This window comes from Oryctolagus cuniculus, chromosome 10, assembly GCF_051225735.1.
Source record: "Oryctolagus cuniculus isolate XC-2025 breed Fujian yellow rabbit chromosome 10, ASM5122573v1, whole genome shotgun sequence".
NCBI lineage: Eukaryota > Metazoa > Chordata > Mammalia > Lagomorpha > Leporidae > Oryctolagus > Oryctolagus cuniculus.
Genome location: NC_142876.1, coordinates 124,297,186 through 124,304,764, shown reverse-complemented (window position 1 = coordinate 124,304,764; position 7,579 = coordinate 124,297,186).

The window sequence follows — 7,579 nt, the reverse complement described above, 5'->3', positions numbered from 1 at the left end:
AAAGGATGCCGGGAGGGGGCGCGACGCACTGGGAGGGGCCGCGCCGGTCGCTCCGCCCACAGCGCCCTCTGCCGGCACCAGGGGGACGTGCGCTCCGCGTCCTGTGCCCGCCCCGCCGTGTCCACACGGATCCTCCGCGTCCTGTGCCCGCCCCGCCGTGTCCACACGGACCCTCCGCGTCCTGTGTCCCCCCGCCGTGTCCACACGGGCGCTCGTCCTGTGTCCCCCCGCCGTGTCCACACGGGCCCTCCGCGTCCTGTGTCCCCCCGCCGTGTCCACACGGGCCCTCCGCGTCCTGTGTCCGCCCCGCGGTGTCCACACGGGCGCCGCGTGCACCCCGCGCGGTCCGACCTGGGGAACCTCGGCCTCTCGGGTTTGGGGAAGGGGAGGCTCGGAGTCTAGGCCCTGCCCCTAGGGAAGGCGCAGTGGCGGGAAATGGCGGCCCCGGGCCGGCTCCAGCAGGAACGAGGCCTGCTGAGACAATCCCCGGAAAGCCATGACGGGAGGCGGCTGTGACTGCCGGACTGGGCCGGGCTGCGGTCATTCCCTACGGCCGAGAGGACGCCGTCGCAGAGCGGCCGGCCCGAGCCTGGCCAGGGCTCCGTGTGGAGGGAACCCAGCGCCTGGGACGGCCGAAAATGCGCTTTTTCAGAGTTACAGCGCGGAGCTGGCTGTGCCCGAGGGTCCCGAGCCCGGCCTGGGTCCTGCTGCCCTCCTGACCCCTCTGGCACAAGGTCCTTCACGACTGTAGCCACGGGCAAGATAGGAGCACACCAGACTGCCCGGGACAGTGCCAGAGGGACCCTGCGGTCCAGAGGGCGACCCTGGGTGCAGAGAGGGACCCTGGGTGCAGAGAGGGACCCTGCGTGCAGAGGGCGACCCTGGGTGCAGAGGGCGACCCTGGGTGCAGAGAGGGACCCTGGGTGCAGAGGGCGACCCTGGGTGCAGAGGGCGACCCTGGGTGCAGAGAGGGACCCTGGGTGCAGAGGGCGGCCCTGGGTGCAGAGAGGGACCCTGGGTGCAGAGAGGGACCCTGGGTGCAGAGGGCGACCCTGGGTGCAGAGAGGGACCCTGGGTGCAGAGAGGGACCCTGCGTGCAGAGGGACCCTGGGTGCAGAGGGCGACCCTGGGTGCAGAGAGGGACCCTGGGTGCAGAGGGCGACCCTGGGTGCAGAGGGCGACCCTGGGTGCAGAGAGGGACCCTGGGTGCAGAGGGACCCTGGGTGCAGAGGGCGACCCTGGGTGCGGAGGGCGACCCTGGGTGCAGAGGGACCCTGGGTGCAGAGGGCGACCCTGGGTGCAGAGAGGGACCCTGGGTGCAGAGGGCGACCCTGGGTGCAGAGAGGGACCCTGGGTGCAGAGGGCGACCCTGGGTGCAGAGGGCGACCCTGGGTGCAGAGGGCGACCCTGGGTGCAGAGAGGGACCCTGGGTGCAGAGGGCGACCCTGGGTGCAGAGAGGGACCCTGGGTGCAGAGGGACCCTGGGTGCAGAGAGGGACCCTGGGTGCAGAGGGCGACCCTGGGTGCAGAGAGGGACCCTGGGTGCAGAGGGACCCTGGGTGCAGAGGGCGACCCTGGGTGCAGAGGGCGACCCTGGGTGCAGAGAGGGACCCTGGGTGCAGAGGGACCCTGGGTGCAGAGGGCGACCCTGGGTGCAGAGGGACCCTGGGTGCAGAGGGCGACCCTGGGTGCAGAGAGGGACCCTGGGTGCAGAGGGCGACCCTGGGTGCAGAGAGGGACCCTGGGTGCAGAGGGCGACCCTGGGTGCAGAGAGGGACCCTGGGTGCAGAGGGACCCTGGGTGCAGAGGGCGACCCTGGGTGCAGAGGGACCCTGGGTGCAGAGGGACCCTGGGTGCAGAGGGCGACCCTGGGTGCAGAGGGACCCTGGTTGCTAGTGAGGCCCGGGCCTTCCTCAGGGAGGGGTGACGGGGCATGGACCGCGTGACCATGCGGAGCCAGTGGGGTGAAGGCGAAGGCTCCGGGCAGCACACATTGATGCAGGGCGGAGGGCTGAGAGCCAGGGCGGAGCCAGGTCTGCAGGCTATGTGACCATGTGACCACGTGGAATTTCGGTCAAGCAAGCTCATCCTCAGCCCAGCGCTCTCCACACGGCCCACTCCTAGCCTCCAAGGAAGAAAGCCCCCCCACCACCACCACAGGTGGCCTCCGACCTGACCTCTGAACCCTGGGCTGGAGGGGCAGCTGGTCAAGAAAGGAGCCTGCGAGGCTGGGGCCGGCAGGGACAGCAAGCCCCGCCTTCTCCTGTGCCCTGCTGGGGTGGGGGCGGGGTCCCTCCAGCCGCCCTCTGCACACCTGCCCTCCCTACTGCTTTCCTGCCTGCCCCTTACTCACCATCCTCACCATCGGCTCCCGCTTGGCTCAGCCTGTCCAGGGGCCTCCAGCTGTCCATGACAACGGGAACTCACCCGACTAAAACATCTAGGCAAACAGCTTTCTCGGATTAAACCTTGTGTCTGAAGACCAAAGAGGAAAACATGGCGTTACCGTTTATTGTGCCCTGAAATGAGGTCTCCCGCGGGTGCCTGCATTTCTTGTTGCAATGCCGATGGACGAGCCCTGCAAGCCGGAGGGCAGGAAGGCAGCGGTTCACCTCGAGAGCTCCCTCTGCCTGCACACAGCCACCGCGCCCATGACCTATGACCTGGGAGCAGAGGCAAGTGCAGAGCCCTACCTTCTCTGTCTGGCTTCCGCAGTGTTAACAGCAAGGGGCACGCTCCCTGGGAGGAGGCACCTCTGCCCCCTTTTGTATTTTCTGTCTCTATTTTTTTTAAACTTATTTGTTAGAAAGGCAGAGTGACAGAGACGGGGAATTCTTCTATCCATTGGTTTACCCGCCGAAATGCCCGCAGTGGCAGGGGCTGGCCCAGGCTGCAGCCCGGGGCCAGGAACTCAGTCCGGTCGTCTGCGTGCTAGGAGCTACCCAAGCATTTAAACCATCGCTGGCCGCCGCCCTGGGTGCACATTAGCAGGAAGCTGGACGGGAAGCAGAGGTGGGGCTCCAGCGAGATGTGGGCATCCCACATGGTGGCTGAGCCACCCCACCCGCTGTCCCTGTTTCCTAACGTTTAAACAGTGGGACTGTCCCCTAAGCAACCGATCCTCTCTTCCTGGTTGACTACAATACAGAGATGTCTGACTTGCTCTCTTTGATCAAACCTGCCCCACCCCCAAGCTGTCCTCTTCTGTCTGCCCAACATCCAGTCCTGGTCGCTCTCCCCGCCACACCCGTACCTGAGCCCCTCTGCTACCTTCTCCTCCAAAGCATCCATCAACTTCTAAAGTACCCCAAGCCCTTTTCTTCTGAATGGCTCCACGCACTCCTTCAGGAACGTGAAGGAGTCAGCATCTCTGGTCCCAAGGGCAAGTCCTCATGTTCAAAACACCAAAACATGGTTTTTGGACAACTGAACCAACTGCACGGTTGTGGGAGACATCACTGGTTTTCTACCCACTCGGTGCAACTCCTCATTTCTTCCTTGTCAAGAACTCTGGTTTTCTGGGAAGACTGTGCCGAGCCCCGGGCCTGTCCCCTCTCAGCCTATGACAGCTGGCCTGCCTCCCTCCCCGATGCTTCCTTGCAGAGAATGGGCCATGCAACCCTACCCTGGCTGACAACCGCACAGAAGTCTGGGAGGACAACTTCCGGAAGATTCCAGCTTCCAGGTGAAGAGTCAGTCCTGCCCTCTCCTGTGGCGTGAAGAGTGAAACCCGTCTTGGTTTGATGGATGAGGCCAGACAAGCTGCACCAGAAAGCCAAAAGGGTTTCCACGGGAAAGCTGGATCAGCTCTGAGCACGCTGTGTCATCATTTCGAATTAGGAGATGAATCCATCGTTGCAGACAGCAGACATCTTCCAGTTCTTTCCTCTTTAGGGCAAGAGCATTGCCAGGGTCAGCGGGCCCCTGCCCCAGGAGCCCTTCCTCCTTGGTGGTACAGAGGGGTAGGGGAGAACCTGCCACCATTCTAAAGATGGGCCAAACCCCCATGTGGGGCTGGCGCCGCAGCTCACTTGGCTAATCTTCTGCCTGCGGCACCGGCACCCTGGGTTCTAGTCCCGGTCAGGGTGCCAGGTTCTGTCCCGGTTGCCCCTCTTCCAGGCCAGCTCTCTGCTGTGGCCCGGGAGTGCAGTGGAGGATGGCCCAAGTACTTGGGTCCTGCACCCCATGGGAGACCAGGAGAAGCACCTGGCTCCTGGCTTCAGATCAGCGCAACATGCCGACTGTAGCAGCTACTTTGGGGGGTGAACCAAAGGAAGGAAGACCTTTCTCTCTGTCTCTCTCTAACTCTGCCTGTCAAAAAACAAAACAAAACAAAACAAAAACCATGTGTTTCATCTTGGTGCTATTTTGCTATTTTGCGTTTTGAATGAAATGCCAACCTTTAGAAACTGAAGGGCACACAGGCAGACACTGACTTCAGATTCCCTTCTGCTGTGAGGTCTGGCCGTCACACGTCAGCGCCGCACACCAGAGCCACTGGCCTGAACTCCATGGCAATCCCCATTTAGTGGGGCAGCCCCCGATGACCAGAGACCCTGAGCTTCCTGTCCCAGGAAGCCGAGGTCCAGTCAGTGTTTGAGTTTGGACAGGGGGACTGCACCCTCATGTGCACAGGACAGCTCTGTCCCCGCATCCTCACCAGAGCGTGCCCACCCGACTCTCCAGATGTGCACATGTGCTTGGGGTACTCTGTGGTACCACACGGCCACAGGCGCCCTCTGCTCCAGGATCCTGTTCCCATGCATCCTATGACAATGAAGGCCATGGCCGGGGACATTTACATCCTTGTACACCCACAGTTCCTTCATAAAGGTCATTTTCCTGAAGTTTCTTCGAACTGTTCTAGCTTTGTGGTCACTAAGCATAAAACGAATTCTGGATTCTCGTGTCCCAGGTCTCCAGCGGCCGTGAGGAGGTTCTGTGTGTCCAGTGGAGAAGTGTTTCCCACCTCACAGCAGCCTGTCTACAAGGACACGCCCACTCCCACCCCCATCTTCACCTTGGGCTCCCTCTCACCCAGCAGCAGGCCTGGCAGCACCAGGTCCTCGAGCTTCCAGAGCTGTGCGGGAGTGAAGGGTGCTGTCGTCTGTCCCATGCAGACCTAGAGGAGAGAGCAGCAGGCAGAGCTGCTCAGAGCAGGCGTAACCCAGAGGCAGGGGGAGTGTGGCACAGCGCTTCAACGGGCCGACTGCGTCATTAATGGCTCACTTTCCTGTCTCAGTAATACGGTGAATAATCTGGGATTTGAGAAAATAGCTTTAATGCAACTTTTGCTGCTACAGTGATATTGCCAGGTACCTAGAGCCAGTAGAAATCCCAGTCTGGTTGGATTATTTGCCAAAAGCTGATCATTTGTGATGGTACTTATTGTTGGAATTGAATGAAACTTGGCAGCTGCTCCATCCATGACACGACAGGAAAGTAGGGAAGACTTCGCAAAACAGTCACATGTTGGGTAGCATATGGCTTCTAGAACAGTCTTCACAGCTCACTGAGCAACTCTGTGTGGTGCCGTCTGAGGCAGTGCAGGGGGACGGACCTGGGACAGGGAGTGGGCAGCTGCGGGTCCCAGTCTTTGTCCCAGCTGTGACCTTGGTGGGGCTTTGTCATGGTCTGCGTGCTGGCCTTGTGGCCTCAGATTCGGGTAAAGGTTTACAGTGGCAGGCCAAGAGAGGCTTTGCTGCTATAACAAAATCCTCCCAGCATTTATGCTCAAGGGAAATGCATTTCCCTCCAATCAAGTCTCAGTGGATGTGTGACTCCCCTGGGTGCCTCTGTTGAGGGGTGGCCGGCCTGGGCTGTGACCGTGTGGGTGCCTTCCCCCAGCATGTGCCATGCGACTTCTCATGGCTTCCGGGGCTTCTTCCCACTCACACAGCCCTGGCCAGACTCCAGGCCCAGCCTGCTCCAGCGAGGGCAGGGAGAAAAGACTGATCAGAATGTGTGCAACGTGGCTGCATTACTGATGTCCGTCACAGTGGCTTTCCTGTGTGAGTGTGCGTAGACTGGTATGCACATAAATGAATCTGTATTACACACGTATACATACACACACACAGAGACAAGTTCACACTCACAAGCCTACTGTGTGAATCTGTGAATGCTTGGCTCAGGTGAAATCTTACGTGGAAACCTAAATAAAAATGAAAACAGCAAAGGATGAGGACAGTGAAGGTCGATGCCCTGGGGTCTCCTCACCCCTCTGATGCAAGGGGAGTGCATTTTCATGATTCCTGGACAGCTCTAAGACGCTGTGATACCGCCCAGAGGCCAGGACCTGAGTAACTGCACAGGGACTGAACTTAGGAATGAGAGGCCAGCGCGACACACCAGGTGGGAGGCCTGCACGGAGTTCCAGGCTCGTGGCTTCAGACTGACGCAGTCCTGACTGTTGAGGGCATCTGGGAGTGACCAGTGGGTGGGAATCTCTGTCTCCCTCTGCCTTTCAAATAAGTACATAAGAAATATTTTTAAAAGTTCATGGAAATTAGGAGATACTTTAATTTTTTGTGCAAAAAAATTGAAATCCATGGATAATTTTTTCATAATATGCATTTTCTGTGAAGTTTTTGATGATGCCTTGTATGCATGGATTTCAAATTTTTTTCACCAAGATAAACCTCTTTAAATTCCATTTCCACAAGCTTTTTGGATGCCCCCATGGGATTTGCATACATACACACATACATAAACATGTATGCCTACATCTGAAGAAAAGCAAAGACAAAATAATGTGCAACCAAAACAATAGTTGTTGCCCTGGATACTAGAATTTTTTCTCTTTCTTTAAGATTTATTTATTTGAAAGACAGAGTTACAGAGAGAGGTAGAGACAGAGAGACACCTTCCATTTGCTGGTTCACTCCCCAAATGGCCCAATGGCTGGAGCCGAGCCGACCTGAAGCCAGGATCCAGGAGCTTCCTCCAGGTCTCCCACGAGGGCGCAGGGGCCCAAGCACTTGGGCCACCTTCCACTGCTGTCCCAGGCCACAGCAGAGAGCTGGATCGGAAGCGGAGCAGCGACGCCCACACGGGACGCTGGCGCTCAGGCGCGGGTTTAACCTGCTGTGCCACAGCACCAGCCTCTCTGCTGACTTCTCGAACATTTCCACGTCTCCAAGGTGTCATAACGATAAGCACTTAGAGGTAAACAGAATTGTAAGTCATTGCTTTCACATTAACGAAGGTTAGAAGGAGTCGCATTTTTTCCAAACAGGTCCCAACAGCAGTTGAGATGAGAGGCACACACAGCAGCACCAGTGTTGGCCACACTGGGGCAGGGGCGCTGTGAGAACGTCTTACTGTGGGAGTAGAGCCCCCACCCCGTCACTGCCCTGGGTCCAGTCCTGGCGTCCAGACTCCCTCTCTGTGGGTGAGTGGATCAGCACTGGGGCCATCGCCAACCTCCTGACACGCCACGATCTTCTCCCTGCTCCCAGCATCCCTGGGTTCCCGGAAGCCCCAGTGAGCACCTGCCTCAGTGTGAAAGGCTTGACTCTGCTTCTGTGCCTCACACGTGAGCAAGCACCTGCTAACCGGTACTCGGACCTCACACACA